Genomic DNA, 25,170 nt, shown 5'->3' on the forward strand with positions numbered 1-25,170 from the left:
AAAGTACCTTCGAAAAACGCTTAGGTTAAGTGTCAGAGTTGCTTCTAATGTACCGAAGCTGGACTTAGACATAATTTCACTCTCACAACATTATGGCTGGTTGGAGACAGTCCGAACCACAAATACCGGGTCCATGGTTCTGGCCATATACTGGGGGGACGGGGACGACTCCCATTAACCTCTGACTATACCGGGGATACGCTTATCACAATGCCTTACTGGTCTGTGCTGAAGCAGGGCATTCTGGCAGCCAATTGTCTTGACTTTTATTAGTGAGCCTGGTTACCCCCTCTCGGAACCACAGACTTAGAAATCGCCAGCTCATATACATGCATAAAATATATTTATATATATACCCTTATACAGTACATCATTTTAATAAAAAATATCACAAAATTCTTCTAAGTCCCTCAGGAAGAGTGAAAGACGCGCACGTTCATTTTCAGAGCTCCTAGACCTTCCTATAAGAAGTTAGCCAAAAAGTAGCTTCGAAAAACGCTTAGGTTAAGTTTCAGAGTTGCTTCTAATGTACCAAAGCTGGACTTAGAAATAATTTCACTCTCACAACATTATGGCTGGTTGGAGACAGTCCGAACCACAAATACCGGGTCCATGGTTCTGGCCATATACTGGGGGGACGGGGACGACTCCCATTAACCCCTGACTATACCGGGGATACGCTTATCACAATGCCTTTCTGGTCTGTGCTGAAGCAGGGCATTCTGGCAGCCAATTGGCTTGACTTTTATTAGTGAGCCTGGTTACCCCCTCTCGGAACCACAGACTTAGAAATCGCCAGCTCATATAGAGTGCATAAAATATATTTATATATATACCCTTATACATCATTTTAATAAAAAATATCACAAAATTCTTCTAAGTCCCTCAGGAAGAGTGAAAGACGCGCACGTTCATTTTCAGAGCTCCTAGACATTCCTATAAGAAGTTAGCCAAAAAGTACCTTCGAAAAACGCTTAGGTTAAGTTTCAGAGTTGCTTCTAATGTACCGAAGCTGGACTTAGACATAATTTCACTCTCACAACATTATGGCTGGTTGGAGACACTCCGAACCACAAATACCGGGTCCATGGTTCTGGCCATATACTGGGGGGACGGGGACGACTCCCATTAACCCCTGACTATACCGGGGATACGCTTATCACAATGCCTTTCTGGTCTGTGCTGAAGCAGGGCATTCTGGCAGCCAATTGGCTTGACTTTTATTAGTGAGCCTGGTTACCCCCTCTCGGAACCACAGACTTAGAAATCGCCAGCTCATATAGAGTGCATAAAATATATTTATATATATACCCTTATACAGTACATCATTTTAATAAAAAATATCACAAAATTCTTCTAAGTCCCTCAGGAAGAGTGAAAGACGCGCACGTTCATTTTCAGAGCTCCTAGACCTTCCTATAAGAAGTTAGCCAAAAAGTAGCTTCGAAAAACGCTTAGGTTAAGTTTCAGAGTTGCTTCTAATGTACCTAAGCTAGACTTAGACATACTGTAATTTCACTCTCACAACATTATGGCAGGTTGGAGACAGTCCGAACCACAAATACCGGGTCCATGGTTCTGGCCATATACTGGGGGGACGGGGACGACTCCCATTAACCCCTGACTATACCGGGGATACGCGTATCACACTGCCTTACTGGTCTGTGCTGAAGCAGGGCATTCTGGCAGCCAAGTGGCTTGACCTTTATTAGTGAGCCTGGTTATCCCCTCTCGGAACCACAGACTTAGAAATCGCCAGCTCATATACAGTGCATAAAATATATTTATATATATACCCTTTTTCACCATTTTAATAAAAAATATCACAAAATTCTTCTAAGTCCCTCGGGAAGAGTGAAAGACGCGCACATTCATTTTCAGAGCTCCTAGACCTTCCTATAAGAAGTTAGCCAAAAAGTAGCTTCGAAAAACGCTTAGGTTAAGTTTCAGAGTTGCATCTAATGTACCGAAGCTGGACTTTAGACATAATTTCACTCTCACAACATTATGGCTGGTTGGAGACAGTCCGAACCACAAATACCGGGTCCATGGTTCTGGCCATATACTGGGGGGACGGGGACGACTCCCATTAACCCCTGACTATACCGGGGATACGCTTATCACAATGCCTTTCTGGTCTGTGCTGAAGCAGGGCATTCTGGCAGCCAATTGGCTTGACTTTTATTAGTGAGCCTGGTTACCCCCTCTCGTAACCACAGACTTAGAAATCGCCAGCTCATATACAGTGCATAAAATATATTTATATATATACCCTTATACATCATTTTAATAAAAAATATCACAAAATTCTTCTAAGTCCCTCGGGAAGAGTGAAAGACGCGCACGTTCATTTTCAGAGCTCCTAGACCTTCCTATAAGAAGTTAGCCAAAAAGTAGCTTCGAAAAACGCTTAGGTTTAGTTTCAGAGTTGCATCTAATGTACCGAAGCTGGACTTAGACATAATTTCACTCTCACAACATTATGGCTGGTTGGAGACAGTCCGAACCACAAATACCGGGTCCATGGTTCTGGCCATATACTGGGGGGACGGGGACGACTCCCATTAACCCCTGACTATACCGGGGATACGCTTATCACAATGCCTTTCTGGTCTGTGCTGAAGCAGGGCATTCTGGCAGCCAATTGGCTTGACTTTTATTAGTGAGCCTGGTTACCCCCTCTCGTAACCACAGACTTAGAAATCGCCAGCTCATATACAGTGCATAAAATATATTTATATATATACCCTTATACATCATTTTAATAAAAAATATCACAAAATTCTTCTAAGTCCCTCAGGAAGAGTGAAAGACGCGCACGTTCATTTTCAGAGCTCCTAGACATTCCTATAAGAAGTTAGCCAAAAAGTAGCTTCGAAAAACGCTTAGGTTAAGTTTCAGAGTTGCTTCTAATGTACTGTACCAAAGCTGGACTTAGACATAATTTCACTCTCACAACATTATGGCTGGTTGGAGACAGTCCGAACCACAAGTACCGGGTCCATGGTTCTGGGTGTATACTGGGGGGACGGGGACGACTCCCATTAACCCCTGACTATACCGGGGATACGCTTATCACAATGCCTTACTGGTCTGTGCTGAAGCAGGGCATTCTGGCATCCAAGTGGCTTGACCTTTATTAGTGAGCCTGGTTACCCCCTCTCGGAACCACAGATTTAGAAATCGCCAGCTCATATACAGTGCATAAAATATATTTATATATATACCCTTATACACCATTTTAATAAAAAATATCACAAAATTCTTCTAAGTCCCTCGGGAAGAGTGAAAGACGCGCACGTTCATTTTTAGAGCTCCTAGACCTTCCTATAAGAAGTTAGCCAAAAAGTAGCTTCGAAAAACGCTTAGGTGAAGTTTCAGAGTTGCTTCTAATGTACTGTACCAAAGCTGGACTTAGACATAATTTCACTCTCACAACATTATGGCTGGTTGGAGACAGTCCGAACCACAAATACCGGGTCCATGGTTCTGGGTGTATACTGGGGGGACGGGGACGACTCCCATTAACCCCTGACTATACCGGGGATACGCTTATCACAATGCCTTACTGGTCTGTGCTGAAGCAGGGCATTCTGGCATCCAAGTGGCTTGACCTTTATTAGTGAGCCTGGTTACCCCCTCTCGGAACCACAGACTTAGAAATCGCCAGCTCATATACAGTGCATAAAATATATTTATATATATACCCTTATACACCATTTTAATAAAAAATATCACAAAATTCTTCTAAGTCCCTCGGGAAGAGTGAAAGACGCGCACGTTCATTTTTAGAGCTCCTAGACCTTCCTATAAGAAGTTAGCCAAAAAGTAGCTTCGAAAAACGCTTAGGTTAAGTTTCAGAGGTACTTCTAATGTACCAAAGCTGGACTTAGACATAATTTCACTCTCACAACATTATGGCTGGTTGGAGACAGTCCAAACCATAATTACCGGGTCCATGGTTCTGGGCGTATACTGGGGGGACGGGGACGACTCCCATTAACCCCTGACTGTACCGGGGATACGCTTATCACAATGCCTTTCTGGTCTGTGCTGAAGCAGGGCATTCTGGCAGCCAATTGGCTTGACTTTTATTAGTGAGCCTGGTTACCCCCTCTCGGATCCACAGACTTAGAAATCGCCAGCTCATATACATGCATAAAATATATTTATATATATACCCTTATACACCATTTTAATAAAAAATATCACAAAATTCTTCTAAGTCCCTCGGGAAGAGTGAAAGACGCGCACGTTCATTTTCAGAGCTCCTAGACCTTCCTATAAGAAGTTAGCCAAAAAGTAGCTTCGAAAAACGCTTAGGTTAAGTTTCAGAGTTGCATCTAATGTACCGAAGCTGGACTTAGACATAATTTCACTCTCACAACATTATGGCTGGTTGGAGACAGTCCGAACCACAAATACCGGGTCCATGGTTCTGGCCATATACTGGGGGGACGGGGACGACTCCCATTAAACCCTGACTATACCGGGGATACGCTTATCACAATGCCTTTCTGGTCTGTGCTGAAGCAGGGCATTCTGGCAGCCAATTGGCTTGACTTTTATTAGTGAGCCTGGTTACCCCCTCTCGTAACCACAGACTTAGAAATCGCCAGCTCATATACAGTGCATAAAATATATTTATATATATACCCTTATACAGTACATCATTTTAATAAAAAATATCACAAAATTCTTCTAAGTCCCTCAGGAAGAGCGAAAGACGCGCACGTTCATTTTCAGAGCTCCTAGACATTCCTATAAGAAGTTAGCCAAAAAGTACCTTCGAAAAACGCTTAGGTTAAGTGTCAGAGTTGCTTCTAATGTACCGAAGCTGGACTTAGACATAATTTCACTCTCACAACATTATGGCTGGTTGGAGACAGTCCGAACCACAAATACCGGGTCCATGGTTCAGGCCATATACTGGGGGGACGGGGACGACTCCCATTAACCTCTGACTATACCGGGGATACGCTTATCACAATGCCTTACTGGTCTGTGCTGAAGCAGGGCATTCTGGCAGGCAATTGTCTTGACTTTTATTAGTGAGCCTGGTTACCCCCTCTCGGAACCACAGACTTAGAAATCGCCAGCTCATATACATGCATAAAATATATTTATATATATACCCTTATACACCATTTTAATAAAAAATATCACAAAATTCTTCTAAGTCCCTCGGGAAGAGTGAAAGACGCGCACGTTCATTTTCAGAGCTCCTAGACCTTCCTATAAGAAGTAAGCCAAAAAGTAGCTTCGAAAAACGCTTAGGTTAAGTTTCAGAGTTGCATCTAATGTACCGAAGCTGGACTTAGACATAATTTCACTCTCACAACATTATGGCTGGTTGGAGACAGTCCGAACCACAAATACCGGGTCCATGGTTCTGGCCATATACTGGGGGGACGGGGACGACTCCCATTAACCTCTGACTATACCGGGGATACGCTTATCACAATGCCTTTCTGGTCTGTGCTGAAGCAGGGCATTCTGGCAGCCAATTGGCTTGACTTTTATTAGTGAGCCTGGTTACCCCCTCTCGTAACCACAGACTTAGAAATCGCCAGCTCATATACAGTGCATAAAATATATTTATATATATACCCTTATACAGTACATCATTTTAATAAAAAATATCACAAAATTCTTCTAAGTCCCTCAGGAAGAGTGAAAGACGCGCACGTTCATTTTCAGAGCTCCTAGACCTTCCTATAAGAAGTTAGCCAAAAAGTAGCTTCGAAAAACGCTTAGGTTAAGTTTCAGAGTTGCTTCTAATGTACCAAAGCTGGACTTAGACATAATTTCACTCTCACAACATTATGGCTGGTTGGAGACAGTCCGAACCACAAATACCGGGTCCATGGTTCTGGCCATATACTGGGGGGACGGGGACGACTCCCATTAACCCCTGACTATACCGGGGATACGCTTATCACAATGCCTTTCTGGTCTGTGCTGAAGCAGGGCATTCTGGCAGCCAATTGGCTTGACTTTTATTAGTGAGCCTGGTTACCCCCTCTCGGAACCACAGACTTAGAAATCGCCAGCTCATATAGAGTGCATAAAATATATTTATATATATACCCTTATACAGTACATCATTTTAATAAAAAATATCACAAAATTCTTCTAAGTCCCTCAGGAAGAGTGAAAGACGCGCACGTTCATTTTCAGAGCTCCTAGACCTTCCTATAAGAAGTTAGCCAAAAAGTAGCTTCGAAAAACGCTTAGGTTAAGTTTCAGAGTTGCTTCTAATGTACCTAAGCTAGACTTAGACATACTGTAATTTCACTCTCACAACATTATGGCTGGTTGGAGACAGTCCGAACCACAAATACCGGGTCCATGGTTCTGGCCATATACTGGGGGGACGGGGACGACTCCCATTAACCCCTGACTATACCGGGGATACGCGTATCACACTGCCTTACTGGTCTGTGCTGAAGCAGGGCATTCTGGCAGCCAAGTGGCTTGACCTTTATTAGTGAGCCTGGTTATCCCCTCTCGGAACCACAGACTTAGAAATCGCCAGCTCATATACAGTGCATAAAATATATTTATATATATACCCTTTTTCACCATTTTAATAAAAAATATCACAAAATTCTTCTAAGTCCCTCGGGAAGAGTGAAAGACGCGCACATTCATTTTCAGAGCTCCTAGACCTTCCTATAAGAAGTTAGCCAAAAAGTAGCTTCGAAAAACGCTTAGGTTAAGTTTCAGAGTTGCATCTAATGTACCGAAGCTGGACTTTAGACATAATTTCACTCTCACAACATTATGGCTGGTTGGAGACAGTCCGAACCACAAATACCGGGTCCATGGTTCTGGCCATATACTGGGGGGACGGGGACGACTCCCATTAACCCCTGACTATACCGGGGATACGCTTATCACAATGCCTTTCTGGTCTGTGCTGAAGCAGGGCATTCTGGCAGCCAATTGGCTTGACTTTTATTAGTGAGCCTGGTTACCCCCTCTCGTAACCACAGACTTAGAAATCGCCAGCTCATATACAGTGCATAAAATATATTTATATATATACCCTTATACATCATTTTAATAAAAAATATCACAAAATTCTTCTAAGTCCCTCGGGAAGAGTGAAAGACGCGCACGTTCATTTTCAGAGCTCCTAGACCTTCCTATAAGAAGTTAGCCAAAAAGTAGCTTCGAAAAACGCTTAGGTTTAGTTTCAGAGTTGCATCTAATGTACCGAAGCTGGACTTAGACATAATTTCACTCTCACAACATTATGGCTGGTTGGAGACAGTCCGAACCACAAATACCGGGTCCATGGTTCTGGCCATATACTGGGGGGACGGGGACGACTCCCATTAACCCCTGACTATACCGGGGATACGCTTATCACAATGCCTTTCTGGTCTGTGCTGAAGCAGGGCATTCTGGCAGCCAATTGGCTTGACTTTTATTAGTGAGCCTGGTTACCCCCTCTCGTAACCACAGACTTAGAAATCGCCAGCTCATATACAGTGCATAAAATATATTTATATATATACCCTTATACATCATTTTAATAAAAAATATCACAAAATTCTTCTAAGTCCCTCAGGAAGAGTGAAAGACGCGCACGTTCATTTTCAGAGCTCCTAGACATTCCTATAAGAAGTTAGCCAAAAAGTAGCTTCGAAAAACGCTTAGGTTAAGTTTCAGAGTTGCTTCTAATGTACTGTACCAAAGCTGGACTTAGACATAATTTCACTCTCACAACATTATGGCTGGTTGGAGACAGTCCGAACCACAAGTACCGGGTCCATGGTTCTGGGTGTATACTGGGGGGACGGGGACGACTCCCATTAACCCCTGACTATACCGGGGATACGCTTATCACAATGCCTTACTGGTCTGTGCTGAAGCAGGGCATTCTGGCATCCAAGTGGCTTGACCTTTATTAGTGAGCCTGGTTACCCCCTCTCGGAACCACAGATTTAGAAATCGCCAGCTCATATACAGTGCATAAAATATATTTATATATATACCCTTATACACCATTTTAATAAAAAATATCACAAAATTCTTCTAAGTCCCTCGGGAAGAGTGAAAGACGCGCACGTTCATTTTTAGGGCTCCTAGACCTTCCTATAAGAAGTTAGCCAAAAAGTAGCTTCGAAAAACGCTTAGGTGAAGTTTCAGAGTTGCTTCTAATGTACTGTACCAAAGCTGGACTTAGACATAATTTCACTCTCACAACATTATGGCTGGTTGGAGACAGTCCGAACCACAAGTACCGGGTCCATGGTTCTGGGTGTATACTGGGGGGACGGGGACGACTCCCATTAACCCCTGACTATACCGGGGATACGCTTATCACAATGCCTTACTGGTCTGTGCTGAAGCAGGGCATTCTGGCATCCAAGTGGCTTGACCTTTATTAGTGAGCCTGGTTACCCCCTCTCAGAACCACAGACTTAGAAATCGCCAGCTCATATACAGTGCATAAAATATATTTATATATATACCCTTATACACCATTTTAATAAAAAATATCACAAAATTCTTCTAAGTCCCTCGGGAAGAGTGAAAGACGCGCACGTTCATTTTTAGAGCTCCTAGACCTTCCTATAAGAAGTTAGCCAAAAAGTAGCTTCGAAAAACGCTTAGGTTAAGTTTCAGAGGTACTTCTAATGTACAAAAGCTGGACTTAGACATAATTTCACTCTCACAACATTATGGCTGGTTGGAGACAGTCCAAACCATAATTACCGGGTCCATGGTTCTGGGCGTATACTGGGGGACGGGGACGACTCCCATTAACCCCTGACTGTACCGGGGATACGCTTATCACAATGCCTTTCTGGTCTGTGCTGAAGCAGGGCATTCTGGCAGCCAATTGGCTTGACTTTTATTAGTGAGCCTGGTTACCCCCTCTCGGATCCACAGACTTAGAAATCGCCAGCTCATATACATGCATAAAATATATTTATATATATACCCTTATACAGTACATCATTTTAATAAAAAATATCACAAAATTCTTCTAAGTCCCTCAGGAAGAGCGAAAGACGCGCACGTTCATTTTCAGAGCTCCTAGACATTCCTATAAGAAGTTAGCCAAAAAGTACCTTCGAAAAACGCTTAGGTTAAGTGTCAGAGTTGCTTCTAATGTACCGAAGCTGGACTTAGACATAATTTCACTCTCACAACATTATGGCGGGTTGGAGACAGTCCGAACCACAAATACCGGGTCCATGGTTCTGGCCATATACTGGGGGGACGGGGACGACTCCCATTAACCTCTGACTATACCGGGGATACGCTTATCACAATGCCTTTCTGGTCTGTGCTGAAGCAGGGCATTCTGGCAGCCAATTGGCTTGACTTTTATTAGTGAGCCTGGTTACCCCCTCTCGTAACCACAGACTTAGAAATCGCCAGCTCATATACAGTGCATAAAATATATTTATATATATACCCTTATACATCATTTTAATAAAAAATATCACAAAATTCTTCTAAGTCCCTCAGGAAGAGTGAAAGACGCGCACGTTCATTTTCAGAGCTCCTAGACATTCCTATAAGAAGTTAGCCAAAAAGTAGCTTCGAAAAACGCTTAGGTTAAGTTTCAGAGTTGCTTCTAATGTACTGTACCAAAGCTGGACTTAGACATAATTTCACTCTCACAACATTATGGCTGGTTGGAGACAGTCCGAACCACAAGTACCGGGTCCATGGTTCTGGGTGTATACTGGGGGGACGGGGACGACTCCCATTAACCCCTGACTATACCGGGGATACGCTTATCACAATGCCTTACTGGTCTGTGCTGAAGCAGGGCATTCTGGCATCCAAGTGGCTTGACCTTTATTAGTGAGCCTGGTTACCCCCTCTCGGAACCACAGACTTAGAAATCGCCAGCTCATATACAGTGCATAAAATATATTTATATATATACCCTTATACACCATTTTAATAAAAAATATCACAAAATTCTTCTAAGTCCCTCGGGAAGAGTGAAAGACGCGCACGTTCATTTTTAGAGCTCCTAGACCTTCCTATAAGAAGTTAGCCAAAAAGTAGCTTCGAAAAACGCTTAGGTTAAGTTTCAGAGTTGCTTCTAATGTACTGTACCAAAGCTGGACTTAGACATAATTTCACTCTCACAACATTATGGCTGGTTGGAGACAGTCCGAACCACAAGTACCGGGTCCATGGTTCTGGGTGTATACTGGGGGGACGGGGACGACTCCCATTAACCCCTGACTATACCGGGGATACGCTTATCACAATGCCTTACTGGTCTGTGCTGAAGCAGGGCATTCTGGCATCCAAGTGGCTTGACCTTTATTAGTGAGCCTGGTTACCCCCTCTCGGAACCACAGACTTAGAAATCGCCAGCTCATATACAGTGCATAAAATATATTTATATATATACCCTTATACACCATTTTAATAAAAAATATCACAAAATTCTTCTAAGTCCCTCGGGAAGAGTGAAAGACGCGCACGTTCATTTTTAGAGCTCCTAGACCTTCCTATAAGAAGTTAGCCAAAAAGTAGCTTCGAAAAACGCTTAGGTTAAGTTTCAGAGTTGCATCTAATGTACCGAAGCTGGACTTAGACATAATTTCACTCTCACAACATTATGGCTGGTTGGAGACAGTCCGAACCACAAATACCGGGTCCATGGTTCTGGCCATATACTGGGGGGACGGGGACGACTCCCATTAACCTCTGACTATACCGGGGATACGCTTATCACAATGCCTTACTGGTCTGTGCTGAAGCAGGGCATTCTGGCAGCCAATTGGCTTGAATTTTATTAGTGAGCCTGGTTACCCCCTCTCGTAACCACAGACTTAGAAATCGCCAGCTCATATACAGTGCATAAAATATATTTATATATATACCCTTATACAGTACATCATTTTAATAAAAAATATCACAAAATTCTTCTAAGTCCCTCAGGAAGAGTGAAAGACGCGCACGTTCATTTTCAGAGCTCCTAGACATTCCTATAAGAAGTTAGCCAAAAAGTAGCTTCGAAAAACGCTTAGGTTAAGTTTCAGAGGTACTTCTAATGTACCAAAGCTGGACTTAGACATAATTTCACTCTCACAACATTATGGCTGGTTGGAGACAGTCCAAACCATAATTACCGGGTCCATGGTTCTGGGCGTATACTGGGGGGACGGGGACGACTCCCATTAACCCCTGACTGTACCGGGGATACGCTTATCACAATGCCTTTCTGGTCTGTGCTGAAGCAGGGCATTCTGGCAGCCAATTGGCTTGACTTTTATTAGTGAGCCTGGTTACCCCCTCTCGTAACCACAGACTTAGAAATCGCCAGCTCATATACAGTGCATAAAATATATTTATATATATACCCTTATACAGTACATCATTTTAATAAAAAATATCACAAAATTCTTCTAAGTCCCTCAGGAAGAGCGAAAGACGCGCACGTTCATTTTCAGAGCTCCTAGACATTCCTATAAGAAGTTAGCCAAAAAGTACCTTCGAAAAACGCTTAGGTTAAGTATCAGAGTTGCTTCTAATGTACCGAAGCTGGACTTAGACATAATTTCACTCTCACAACATTATGGCTGGTTGGAGACAGTCCGAACCACAAATACCGGGTCCATGGTTCTGGCCATATACTGGGGGGACGGGGACGACTCCCATTAACCTCTGACTATACCGGGGATACGCTTATCACAATGCCTTACTGGTCTGTGCTGAAGCAGGGCATTCTGGCAGCCAATTGGCTTGACTTTTATTAGTGAGCCTGGTTACCCCCTCTCGTAACCACAGACTTAGAAATCGCCAGCTCATATACAGTGCATAAAATATATTTATATATATACCCTTATACAGTACATCATTTTAATAAAAAATATCACAAAATTCTTCTAAGTCCCTCAGGAAGAGTGAAAGACGCGCACGTTCATTTTCAGAGCTCCTAGACATTCCTATAAGAAGTTAGCCAAAAAGTAGCTTCGAAAAACGCTTAGGTTAAGTTTCAGAGGTACTTCTAATGTACCAAAGCTGGACTTAGACATAATTTCACTCTCACAACATTATGGCTGGTTGGAGACAGTCCAAACCATAATTACCGGGTCCATGGTTCTGGGCGTATACTGGGGGGACGGGGACGACTCCCATTAACCCCTGACTGTACCGGGGATACGCTTATCACAATGCCTTTCTGGTCTGTGCTGAAGCAGGGCATTCTGGCAGCCAATTGGCTTGACTTTTATTAGTGAGCCTGGTTACCCCCTCTCGTAACCACAGACTTAGAAATCGCCAGCTCATATACAGTGCATAAAATATATTTATATATATACCCTTATACAGTACATCATTTTAATAAAAAATATCACAAAATTCTTCTAAGTCCCTCAGGAAGAGCGAAAGACGCGCACGTTCATTTTCAGAGCTCCTAGACATTCCTATAAGAAGTTAGCCAAAAAGTACCTTCGAAAAACGCTTAGGTTAAGTGTCAGAGTTGCTTCTAATGTACCGAAGCTGGACTTAGACATAATTTCACTCTCACAACATTATGGCTGGTTGGAGACAGTCCGAACCACAAATACCGGGTCCATGGTTCTGGCCATATACTGGGGGGACGGGGACGACTCCCATTAACCTCTGACTATACCGGGGATACGCTTATCACAATGCCTTACTGGTCTGTGCTGAAGCAGGGCATTCTGGCAGCCAATTGGCTTGACTTTTATTAGTGAGCCTGGTTACCCCCTCTCGGAACCACAGACTTAGAAATCGCCAGCTCATATACATGCATAAAATATATTTATATATATACCCTTATACACCATTTTAATAAAAAATATCACAAAATTCTTCTAAGTCCCTCGGGAAGAGTGAAAGACGCGCACGTTCATTTTCAGAGCTCCTAGACCTTCCTATAAGAAGTTAGCCAAAAAGTAGCTTCGAAAAACGCTTAGGTTTAGTTTCAGAGTTGCATCTAATGTACCGAAGCTGGACTTAGACATAATTTCACTCTCACAACATTATGGCTGGTTGGAGACAGTCCGAACCACAAATACCGGGTCCATGGTTCTGGCCATATACTGGGGGGACGGGGACGACTCCCATTAACCCCTGACTATACCGGGGATACGCTTATCACAATGCCTTTCTGGTCTGTGCTGAAGCAGGGCATTCTGGCAGCCAATTGGCTTGACTTTTATTAGTGAGCCTGGTTACCCCCTCTCGTAACCACAGACTTAGAAATCGCCAGCTCATATACAGTGCATAAAATATATTTATATATATACCCTTATACATCATTTTAATAAAAAATATCACAAAATTCTTCTAAGTCCCTCAGGAAGAGTGAAAGACGCGCACGTTCATTTTCAGAGCTCCTAGACATTCCTATAAGAAGTTAGCCAAAAAGTAGCTTCGAAAAACGCTTAGGTTAAGTTTCAGAGTTGCTTCTAATGTACTGTACCAAAGCTGGACTTAGACATAATTTCACTCTCACAACATTATGGCTGGTTGGAGACAGTCCGAACCACAAGTACCGGGTCCATGGTTCTGGGTGTATACTGGGGGGACGGGGACGACTCCCATTAACCCCTGACTATACCGGGGATACGCTTATCACAATGCCTTACTGGTCTGTGCTGAAGCAGGGCATTCTGGCATCCAAGTGGCTTGACCTTTATTAGTGAGCCTGGTTACCCCCTCTCGGAACCACAGACTTAGAAATCGCCAGCTCATATACAGTGCATAAAATATATTTATATATATACCCTTATACACCATTTTAATAAAAAATATCACAAAATTCTTCTAAGTCCCTCGGGAAGAGTGAAAGACGCGCACGTTCATTTTTAGAGCTCCTAGACCTTCCTATAAGAAGTTAGCCAAAAAGTAGCTTCGAAAAACGCTTAGGTTAAGTTTCAGAGTTGCTTCTAATGTACTGTACCAAAGCTGGACTTAGACATAATTTCACTCTCACAACATTATGGCTGGTTGGAGACAGTCCAAACCATAATTACCGGGTCCATGGTTCTGGGCGTATACTGGGGGGACGGGGACGACTCCCATTAACCCCTGACTGTACCGGGGATACGCTTATCACAATGCCTTTCTGGTCTGTGCTGAAGCAGGGCATTCTGGCAGCCAATTGGCTTGACTTTTATTAGTGAGCCTGGTTACCCCCTCTCGGATCCACAGACTTAGAAATCGCCAGCTCATATACATGCATAAAATATATTTATATATATACCCTTATACACCATTTTAATAAAAAATATCACAAAATTCTTCTAAGTCCCTCAGGAAGAGCGAAAGACGCGCACGTTCATTTTCAGAGCTCCTAGACATTCCTATAAGAAGTTAGCCAAAAAGTACCTTCGAAAAACGCTTAGGTTAAGTGTCAGAGTTGCTTCTAATGTACCGAAGCTGGACTTAGACATAATTTCACTCTCACAACATTATGGCTGGTTGGAGACAGTCCGAACCACAAATACCGGGTCCATGGTTCTGGCCATATACTGGGGGGACGGGGACGACTCCCATTAACCTCTGACTATACCGGGGATACGCTTATCACAATGCCTTACTGGTCTGTGCTGAAGCAGGGCATTCTGGCAGCCAATTGGCTTGACTTTTATTAGTGAGCCTGGTTACCCCCTCTCGGAACCACAGACTTAGAAATCGCCAGCTCATATACATGCATAAAATATATTTATATATATACCCTTATACAGTACATCATTTTAATAAAAAATATCACAAAATTCTTCTAAGTCCCTCAGGAAGAGTGAAAGACGCGCACGTTCATTTTCAGAGCTCCTAGACATTCCTATAAGAAGTTAGCCAAAAAGTAGCTTCGAAAAACGCTTAGGTTAAGTTTCAGAGGTACTTCTAATGTACCAAAGCTGGACTTAGACATAATTTCACTCTCACAACATTATGGCTGGTTGGAGACAGTCCAAACCATAATTACCGGGTCCATGGTTCTGGGCGTATACTGGGGGGACGGGGACGACTCCCATTAACCCCTGACTGTACCGGGGATACGCTTATCACAATGCCTTTCTGGTCTGTGCTGAAGCAGGGCATTCTGGCAGCCAATTGGCTTGACTTTTATTAGTGAGCCTGGTTACCCCCTCTCGTAACCACAGACTTAGAAATCGCCAGCTCATATACAGTGCATAAAATATATTTATATATATACCCTTATACAGTACATCATTTTAATAAAAAATATCACAAAATTCTTCTAAGTCCCTCAGGAAGAGCGAAAGACGCGCACGTTCATTTTCAGAGCTCCTAGACATTCCTATAAGAAGTTAGCCAAAAAGTACCTTCGAAAAACGCTTAGGTTAAGTATCAGAGTTGCTTCTAATGTACCGAAGCTGGACTTAGACATAATTTCACTCTCACAACATTATGGCTGGTTGGAGACAGTCCGAACCACAAATACCGGGTCCATGGTTCTGGCCATATACTGGGGGGACGGGGACGACTCCCATTAACCTCTGACTATACCGGGGATACGCTTATCACAATGCCTTACTGGTCTGTGCTGAAGCAGGGCATTCTGGCAGCCAATTGGCTTGACTTTTATTAGTGAGCCTGGTTACCCCCTCTCGTAACCACAGACTTAGAAATCGCCAGCTCATATACAGTGCATAAAATATATTTATATATATACCCTTATACAGTACATCATTTTAATAAAAAATATCACAAAATTCTTCTAAGTCCCTCAGGAAGAGTGAAAGACGCGCACGTTCATTTTCAGAGCTCCTAGACATTCCTATAAGAAGTTAGCCAAAAAGTAGCTTCGAAAAACGCTTAGGTTAAGTTTCAGAGGTACTTCTAATGTACCAAAGCTGGACTTAGACATAATTTCACTCTCACAACATTATGGCTGGTTGGAGACAGTCCAAACCATAATTACCGGGTCCATGGTTCTGGGCGTATACTGGGGGGACGGGGACGACTCCCATTAACCCCTGACTGTACCGGGGATACGCTTATCACAATGCCTTTCTGGTCTGTGCTGAAGCAGGGCATTCTGGCAGCCAATTGGCTTGACTTTTATTAGTGAGCCTGGTTACCCCCTCTCGTAACCACAGACTTAGAAATCGCCAGCTCATATACAGTGCATAAAATATATTTATATATATACCCTTATACAGTACATCATTTTAATAAAAAATATCACAAAATTCTTCTAAGTCCCTCAGGAAGAGCGAAAGACGCGCACGTTCATTTTCAGAGCTCCTAGACATTCCTATAAGAAGTTAGCCAAAAAGTACCTTCGAAAAACGCTTAGGTTAAGTGTCAGAGTTGCTTCTAATGTACCGAAGCTGGACTTAGACATAATTTCACTCTCACAACATTATGGCTGGTTGGAGACAGTCCGAACCACAAATACCGGGTCCATGGTTCTGGCCATATACTGGGGGGACGGGGACGACTCCCATTAACCTCTGACTATACCGGGGATACGCTTATCACAATGCCTTACTGGTCTGTGCTGAAGCAGGGCATTCTGGCAGCCAATTGGCTTGACTTTTATTAGTGAGCCTGGTTACCCCCTCTCGGAACCACAGACTTAGAAATCGCCAGCTCATATACATGCATAAAATATATTTATATATATACCCTTATACACCATTTTAATAAAAAATATCACAAAATTCTTCTAAGTCCCTCGGGAAGAGTGAAAGACGCGCACGTTCATTTTCAGAGCTCCTAGACCTTCCTATAAGAAGTTAGCCAAAAAGTAGCTTCGAAAAACGCTTAGGTTTAGTTTCAGAGTTGCATCTAATGTACCGAAGCTGGACTTAGACATAATTTCACTCTCACAACATTATGGCTGGTTGGAGACAGTCCGAACCACAAATACCGGGTCCATGGTTCTGGCCATATACTGGGGGGACGGGGACGACTCCCATTAACCCCTGACTATACCGGGGATACGCTTATCACAATGCCTTTCTGGTCTGTGCTGAAGCAGGGCATTCTGGCAGCCAATTGGCTTGACTTTTATTAGTGAGCCTGGTTACCCCCTCTCGTAACCACAGACTTAGAAATCGCCAGCTCATATACAGTGCATAAAATATATTTATATATATACCCTTATACATCATTTTAATAAAAAATATCACAAAATTCTTCTAAGTCCCTCAGGAAGAGTGAAAGACGCGCACGTTCATTTTCAGAGCTCCTAGACATTCCTATAAGAAGTTAGCCAAAAAGTAGCTTCGAAAAACGCTTAGGTTAAGTTTCAGAGTTGCTTCTAATGTACTGTACCAAAGCTGGACTTAGACATAATTTCACTCTCACAACATTATGGCTGGTTGGAGACAGTCCGAACCACAAGTACCGGGTCCATGGTTCTGGGTGTATACTGGGGGGACGGGGACGACTCCCATTAACCCCTGACTATACCGGGGATACGCTTATCACAATGCCTTACTGGTCTGTGCTGAAGCAGGGCATTCTGGCATCCAAGTGGCTTGACCTTTATTAGTGAGCCTGGTTACCCCCTCTCGGAACCACAGACTTAGAAATCGCAAGCTCATATACAGTGCATAAAATATATTTATATATATACCCTTATACACCATTTTAATAAAAAATATCACAAAATTCTTCTAAGTCCCTCGGGAAGAGTGAAAGACGCGCACGTTCATTTTTAGAGCTCCTAGACCTTCCTATAAGAAGTTAGCCAAAAAGTAGCTTCGAAAAACGCTTAGGTTAAGTTTCAGAGTTGCTTCTAATGTACTGTACCAAAGCTGGACTTAGACATAATTTCACTCTCACAACATTATGGCTGGTTGGAGACAGTCCAAACCATAATTACCGGGTCCATGGTTCTGGGCGTATACTGGGGGGACGGGGACGACTCCCATTAACCCCTGACTGTACCGGGGATACGCTTATCACAATGCCTTTCTGGTCTGTGCTGAAGCAGGGCATTCTGGCAGCCAATTGGCTTGACTTTTATTAGTGAGCCTGGTTACCCCCTCTCGGATCCACAGACTTAGAAATCGCCAGCTCATATACATGCATAAAATATATTTATATATATACCCTTATACACCATTTTAATAAAAAATATCACAAAATTCTTCTAAGTCCCTCAGGAAGAGCGAAAGACGCGCACGTTCATTTTCAGAGCTCCTAGACATTCCTATAAGAAGTTAGCCAAAAAGTACCTTCGAAAAACGCTTAGGTTAAGTGTCAGAGTTGCTTCTAATGTACCGAAGCTGGACTTAGACATAATTTCACTCTCACAACATTATGGCTGGTTGGAGACAGTCCGAACCACAAATACCGGGTCCATGGTTCTGGCCATATACTGGGGGGACGGGGACGACTCCCATTAACCTCTGACTATACCGGGGATACGCTTATCACAATGCCTTACTGGTCTGTGCTGAAGCAGGGCATTCTGGCAGCCAATTGGCTTGACTTTTATTAGTGAGCCTGGTTACCCCCTCTCGTAACCACAGACTTAGAAATCGCCAGCTCATATACAGTGCATAAAATATATTTATATATATACCCTTATACAGTACATCATTTTAATAAAAAATATCACAAAATTCTTCTAAGTCCCTCAGGAAGAGTGAAAGACGCGCACGTTCATTTTCAGAGCTCCTAGACATTCCTATAAGAAGTTAGCCAAAAAGTAGCTTCGAAAAACGCTTAGGTTAAGTTTCAGAGGTACTTCTAATGTACCAAAGCTGGACTTAGACATAATTTCACTCTCACAACATTATGGCTGGTTGGAGACAGTCCAAACCATAATTACCGGGTCCATGGTTCTGGGCGTATACTGGGGGGACGGGGACGACTCCCATTAACCCCTGACTGTACCGGGGATACGCTTATCACAATGCCTTTCTGGTCTGTGCTGAAGCAGGGCATTCTGGCAGCCAATTGGCTTGACTTTTATTAGTGAGCCTGGTTACCCCCTCTCGTAACCACAGACTTAGAAATCGCCAGCTCATATACAGTGCATAAAATATATTTATATATATACCCTTATACAGTACATCATTTTAATAAAAAATATCACAAAATTCTTCTAAGTCCCTCAGGAAGAGCGAAAGACGCGCACGTTCATTTTCAGAGCTCCTAGACATTCCTATAAGAAGTTAGCCAAAAAGTACCTTCGAAAAACGCTTAGGTTAAGTGTCAGAGTTGCTTCTAATGTACCGAAGCTGGACTTAGACATAATTTCACTCTCACAACATTATGGCGGGTTGGAGACAGTCCGAACCACAAATACCGGGTCCATGGTTCTGGCCATATACTGGGGGGACGGGGACGACTCCCATTAACCTCTGACTATACCGGGGATACGCTTATCACAATGCCTTTCTGGTCTGTGCTGAAGCAGGGCATTCTGGCAGCCAATTGGCTTGACTTTTATTAGTGAGCCTGGTTACCCCCTCTCGTAACCACAGACTTAGAAATCGCCAGCTCATATACAGTGCATAAAATATATTTATATATATACCCTTATACAGTACATCATTTTAATAAAAAATATCACAAAATTCTTCTAAGTCCCTCAGGAAGAGTGAAAGACGCGCACGTTCATTTTCAGAGCTCCTAGACATTCCTATAAGAAGTTAGCCAAAAAGTAGCTTCGAAAAACGCTTAGGTTAAGTGTCAGAGGTACTTCTAATGTACCAAAGCTGGACTTAGACATAATTTCACTCTCACAACATTATGGCTGGTTGGAGACAGTCCAAACCATAATTACCGGGTCCATGGTTCTGGGCGTATACTGGGGGGACGGGGACGACTCCCATTAACCCCTGACTGTACCGGGGATACGCTTATCACAATGCCTTTCTGGTCTGTGCTGAAGCAGGGCATTCTGGCAGCCAATTGGCTTGACTTTTATTAGTGAGCCTGGTTACCCCCTCTCGTAACCACAGACTTAGAAATCGCCAGCTCATATACAGTGCATAAAATATATTTATATATATACCCTTATACAGTACATCATTTTAATAAAAAATATCACAAAATTCTTCTAAGTCCCTCAGGAAGAGCGAAAGACGCGCACGTTCATTTTCAGAGCTCCTAGACATTCCTATAAGAAGTTAGCCAAAAAGTACCTTCGAAAAACGCTTAGGTTAAGTATCAGAGTTGCTTCTAATGTACCGAAGCTGGACTTAGACATAATTTCACTCTCACAACATTATGGCTGGTTGGAGACAGTCCGAACCACAAATACCGGGTCCATGGTTCTGGCCATATACTGGGGGGACGGGGACGACTCCCATTAACCTCTGACTATACCGGGGATACGCTTATCACAATGCCTTACTGGTCTGTGCTGAAGCAGGGCATTCTGGCAGCCAATTGGCTTGACTTTTATTAGTGAGCCTGGTTACCCCCTCTCGTAACCACAGACTTAGAAATCGCCAGCTCATATACAGTGCATAAAATATATTTATATATATACCCTTATACAGTACATCATTTTAATAAAAAATATCACAAAATTCTTCTAAGTCCCTCAGGAAGAGTGAAAGACGCGCACGTTCATTTTCAGAGCTCCTAGACATTCCTATAAGAAGTTAGCCAAAAAGTAGCTTCGAAAAACGCTTAGGTTAAGTTTCAGAGGTACTTCTAATGTACCAAAGCTGGACTTAGACATAATTTCACTCTCACAACATTATGGCTGGTTGGAGACAGTCCAAACCATAATTACCGGGTCCATGGTTCTGGGCGTATACTGGGGGGACGGGGACGACTCCCATTAACCCCTGACTGTACCGGGGATACGCTTATCACAATGCCTTTCTGGTCTGTGCTGAAGCAGGGCATTCTGGCAGCCAATTGGCTTGACTTTTATTAGTGAGCCTGGTTACCCCCTCTCGTAACCACAGACTTAGAAATCGCCAGCTCATATACAGTGCATAAAATATATTTATATATATACCCTTATACAGTACATCATTTTAATAAAAAATATCACAAAATTCTTCTAAGTCCCTCAGGAAGAGCGAAAGACGCGCACGTTCATTTTCAGAGCTCCTAGACATTCCTATAAGAAGTTAGCCAAAAAGTACCTTCGAAAAACGCTTAGGTTAAGTGTCAGAGTTGCTTCTAATGTACCGAAGCTGGACTTAGACATAATTTCACTCTCACAACATTATGGCTGGTTGGAGACAGTCCGAACCACAAATACCGGGTCCATGGTTCTGGCCATATACTGGGGGGACGGGGACGACTCCCATTAACCTCTGACTATACCGGGGATACGCTTATCACAATGCCTTACTGGTCTGTGCTGAAGCAGGGCATTCTGGCAGCCAATTGGCTTGACTTTTATTAGTGAGCCTGGTTACCCCCTCTCGGAACCACAGACTTAGAAATCGCCAGCTCATATACATGCATAAAATATATTTATATATATACCCTTATACACCATTTTAATAAAAAATATCACAAAATTCTTCTAAGTCCCTCGGGAAGAGTGAAAGACGCGCACGTTCATTTTCAGAGCTCCTAGACCTTCCTATAAGAAGTTAGCCAAAAAGTAGCTTCGAAAAACGCTTAGGTTTAGTTTCAGAGTTGCATCTAATGTACCGAAGCTGGACTTAGACATAATTTCACTCTCACAACATTATGGCTGGTTGGAGACAGTCCGAACCACAAATACCGGGTCCATGGTTCTGGCCATATACTGGGGGGACGGGGACGACTCCCATTAACCCCTGACTATACCGGGGATACGCTTATCACAATGCCTTTCTGGTCTGTGCTGAAGCAGGGCATTCTGGCAGCCAATTGGCTTGACTTTTATTAGTGAGCCTGGTTACCCCCTCTCGTAACCACAGACTTAGAAATCGCCAGCTCATATACAGTGCATAAAATATATTTATATATATACCCTTATACATCATTTTAATAAAAAATATCACAAAATTCTTCTAAGTCCCTCAGGAAGAGTGAAAGACGCGCACGTTCATTTTCAGAGCTCCTAGACATTCCTATAAGAAGTTAGCCAAAAAGTAGCTTCGAAAAACGCTTAGGTTAAGTTTCAGAGTTGCTTCTAATGTACTGTACCAAAGCTGGACTTAGACATAATTTCACTCTCACAACATTATGGCTGGTTGGAGACAGTCCGAACCACAAGTACCGGGTCCATGGTTCTGGGTGTATACTGGGGGGACGGGGACGACTCCCATTAACCCCTGACTATACCGGGGATACGCTTATCACAATGCCTTACTGGTCTGTGCTGAAGCAGGGCATTCTGGCATCCAAGTGGCTTGACCTTTATTAGTGAGCCTGGTTACCCCCTCTCGGAACCACAGACTTAGAAATCGCCAGCTCATATACAGTGCATAAAATATATTTATATATATACCCTTATACACCATTTTAATAAAAAATATCACAAAATTCTTCTAAGTCCCTCGGGAAGAGTGAAAGACGCGCACGTTCATTTTTAGAGCTCCTAGACCTTCCTATAAGAAGTTAGCCAAAAAGTAGCTTCGAAAAACGCTTAGGTTAAGTTTCAGAGTTGCTTCTAATGTACTGTACCAAAGCTGGACTTAGACATAATTTCACTCTCACAACATTATGGCTGGTTGGAGACAGTCCAAACCATAATTACCGGGTCCATGGTTCTGGGCGTATACTGGGGGGACGGGGACGACTCCCATTAACCCCTGACTGTACCGGGGATACGCTTATCACAATGCCTTTCTGGTCTGTGCTGAAGCAGGGCATTCTGGCAGCCAATTGGCTTGACTTTTATTAGTGAGCCTGGTTACCCCCTCTCGGATCCACAGACTTAGAAATCGCCAGCTCATATACATGCATAAAATATATTTATATATATACCCTTATACACCATTTTAATAAAAAATATCACAAAATTCTTCTAAGTCCCTCAGGAAGAGCGAAAGACGCGCACGTTCATTTTCAGAGCTCCTAGACATTCCTATAAGAAGTTAGCCAAAAAGTACCTTCGAAAAACGCTTAGGTTAAGTGTCAGAGTTGCTTCTAATGTACCGAAGCTGGACTTAGACATAATTTCACTCTCACAACATTATGGCTGGTTGGAGACAGTCCGAACCACAAATACCGGGTCCATGGTTCTGGCCATATACTGGGGGGACGGGGACGACTCCCATTAACCTCTGACTATACCGGGGATACGCTTATCACAATGCCTTACTGGTCTGTGCTGAAGCAGGGCATTCTGGCAGCCAATTGGCTTGACTTTTATTAGTGAGCCTGGTTACCCCCTCTCGTAACCACAGACTTAGAAATCGCCAGCTCATATACAGTGCATAAAATATATTTATATATATACCCTTATACAGTACATCATTTTAATAAAAAATATCACAAAATTCTTCTAAGTCCCTCAGGAAGAGTGAAAGACGCGCACGTTCATTTTCAGAGCTCCTAGACATTCCTATAAGAAGTTAGCCAAAAAGTAGCTTCGAAAAACGCTTAGGTTAAGTTTCAGAGGTACTTCTAATGTACCAAAGCTGGACTTAGACATAATTTCACTCTCACAACATTATGGCTGGTTGGAGACAGTCCAAACCATAATTACCGGGTCCATGGTTCTGGGCGTATACTGGGGGGACGGGGACGACTCCCATTAACCCCTGACTGTACCGGGGATACGCTTATCACAATGCCTTTCTGGTCTGTGCTGAAGCAGGGCATTCTGGCAGCCAATTGGCTTGACTTTTATTAGTGAGCCTGGTTACCCCCTCTCGTAACCACAGACTTAGAAATCGCCAGCTCATATACAGTGCATAAAATATATTTATATATATACCCTTATACAGTACATCATTTTAATAAAAAATATCACAAAATTCTTCTAAGTCCCTCAGGAAGAGCGAAAGACGCGCACGTTCATTTTCAGAGCTCCTAGACATTCCTATAAGAAGTTAGCCAAAAAGTACCTTCGAAAAACGCTTAGGTTAAGTGTCAGAGTTGCTTCTAATGTACCGAAGCTGGACTTAGACATAATTTCACTCTCACAACATTATGGCGGGTTGGAGACAGTCCGAACCACAAATACCGGGTCCATGGTTCTGGCCATATACTGGGGGGACGGGGACGACTCCCATTAACCTCTGACTATACCGGGGATACGCTTATCACAATGCCTTTCTGGTCTGTGCTGAAGCAGGGCATTCTGGCAGCCAATTGGCTTGACTTTTATTAGTGAGCCTGGTTACCCCCTCTCGTAACCACAGACTTAGAAATCGCCAGCTCATATACAGTGCATAAAATATATTTATATATATACCCTTATACAGTACATCATTTTAATAAAAAATATCACAAAATTCTTCTAAGTCCCTCAGGAAGAGTGAAAGACGCGCACGTTCATTTTCAGAGCTCCTAGACATTCCTATAAGAAGTTAGCCAAAAAGTAGCTTCGAAAAACGCTTAGGTTAAGTGTCAGAGGTACTTCTAATGTACCAAAGCTGGACTTAGACATAATTTCACTCTCACAACATTATGGCTGGTTGGAGACAGTCCAAACCATAATTACCGGGTCCATGGTTCTGGGCGTATACTGGGGGGACGGGGACGACTCCCATTAACCCCTGACTGTACCGGGGATACGCTTATCACAATGCCTTTCTGGTCTGTGCTGAAGCAGGGCATTCTGGCAGCCAATTGGCTTGACTTTTATTAGTGAGCCTGGTTACCCCCTCTCGTAACCACAGACTTAGAAATCGACAGCTCATATACAGTGCATAAAATATATTTATATATATACCCTTATACATCATTTTAATAAAAAATATCACAAAATTCTTCTAAGTCCCTCAGGAAGAGTGAAAGACGCGCACGTTCATTTTCAGAGCTCCTAGACATTCCTATAAGAAGTTAGCCAAAAAGTAGCTTCGAAAAACGCTTAGGTTAAGTTTCAGAGTTGCTTCTAATGTACTGTACCAAAGCTGGACTTAGACATAATTTCACTCTCACAACATTATGGCTGGTTGGAGACAGTCCGAACCACAAGTACCGGGTCCATGGTTCTGGGTGTATACTGGGGGCACGGGGACGACTCCCATTAACCCCTGACTATACCGGGGATACGCTTATCACAATGCCTTACTGGTCTGTGCTGAAGCAGGGCATTCTGGCATCCAAGTGGCTTGACCTTTATTAGTGAGCCTGGTTACCCCC

The sequence above is a fragment of the Ascaphus truei genome, chromosome 2 (assembly GCF_040206685.1).
Source record: "Ascaphus truei isolate aAscTru1 chromosome 2, aAscTru1.hap1, whole genome shotgun sequence".
Lineage (NCBI taxonomy): Eukaryota > Metazoa > Chordata > Amphibia > Anura > Ascaphidae > Ascaphus > Ascaphus truei.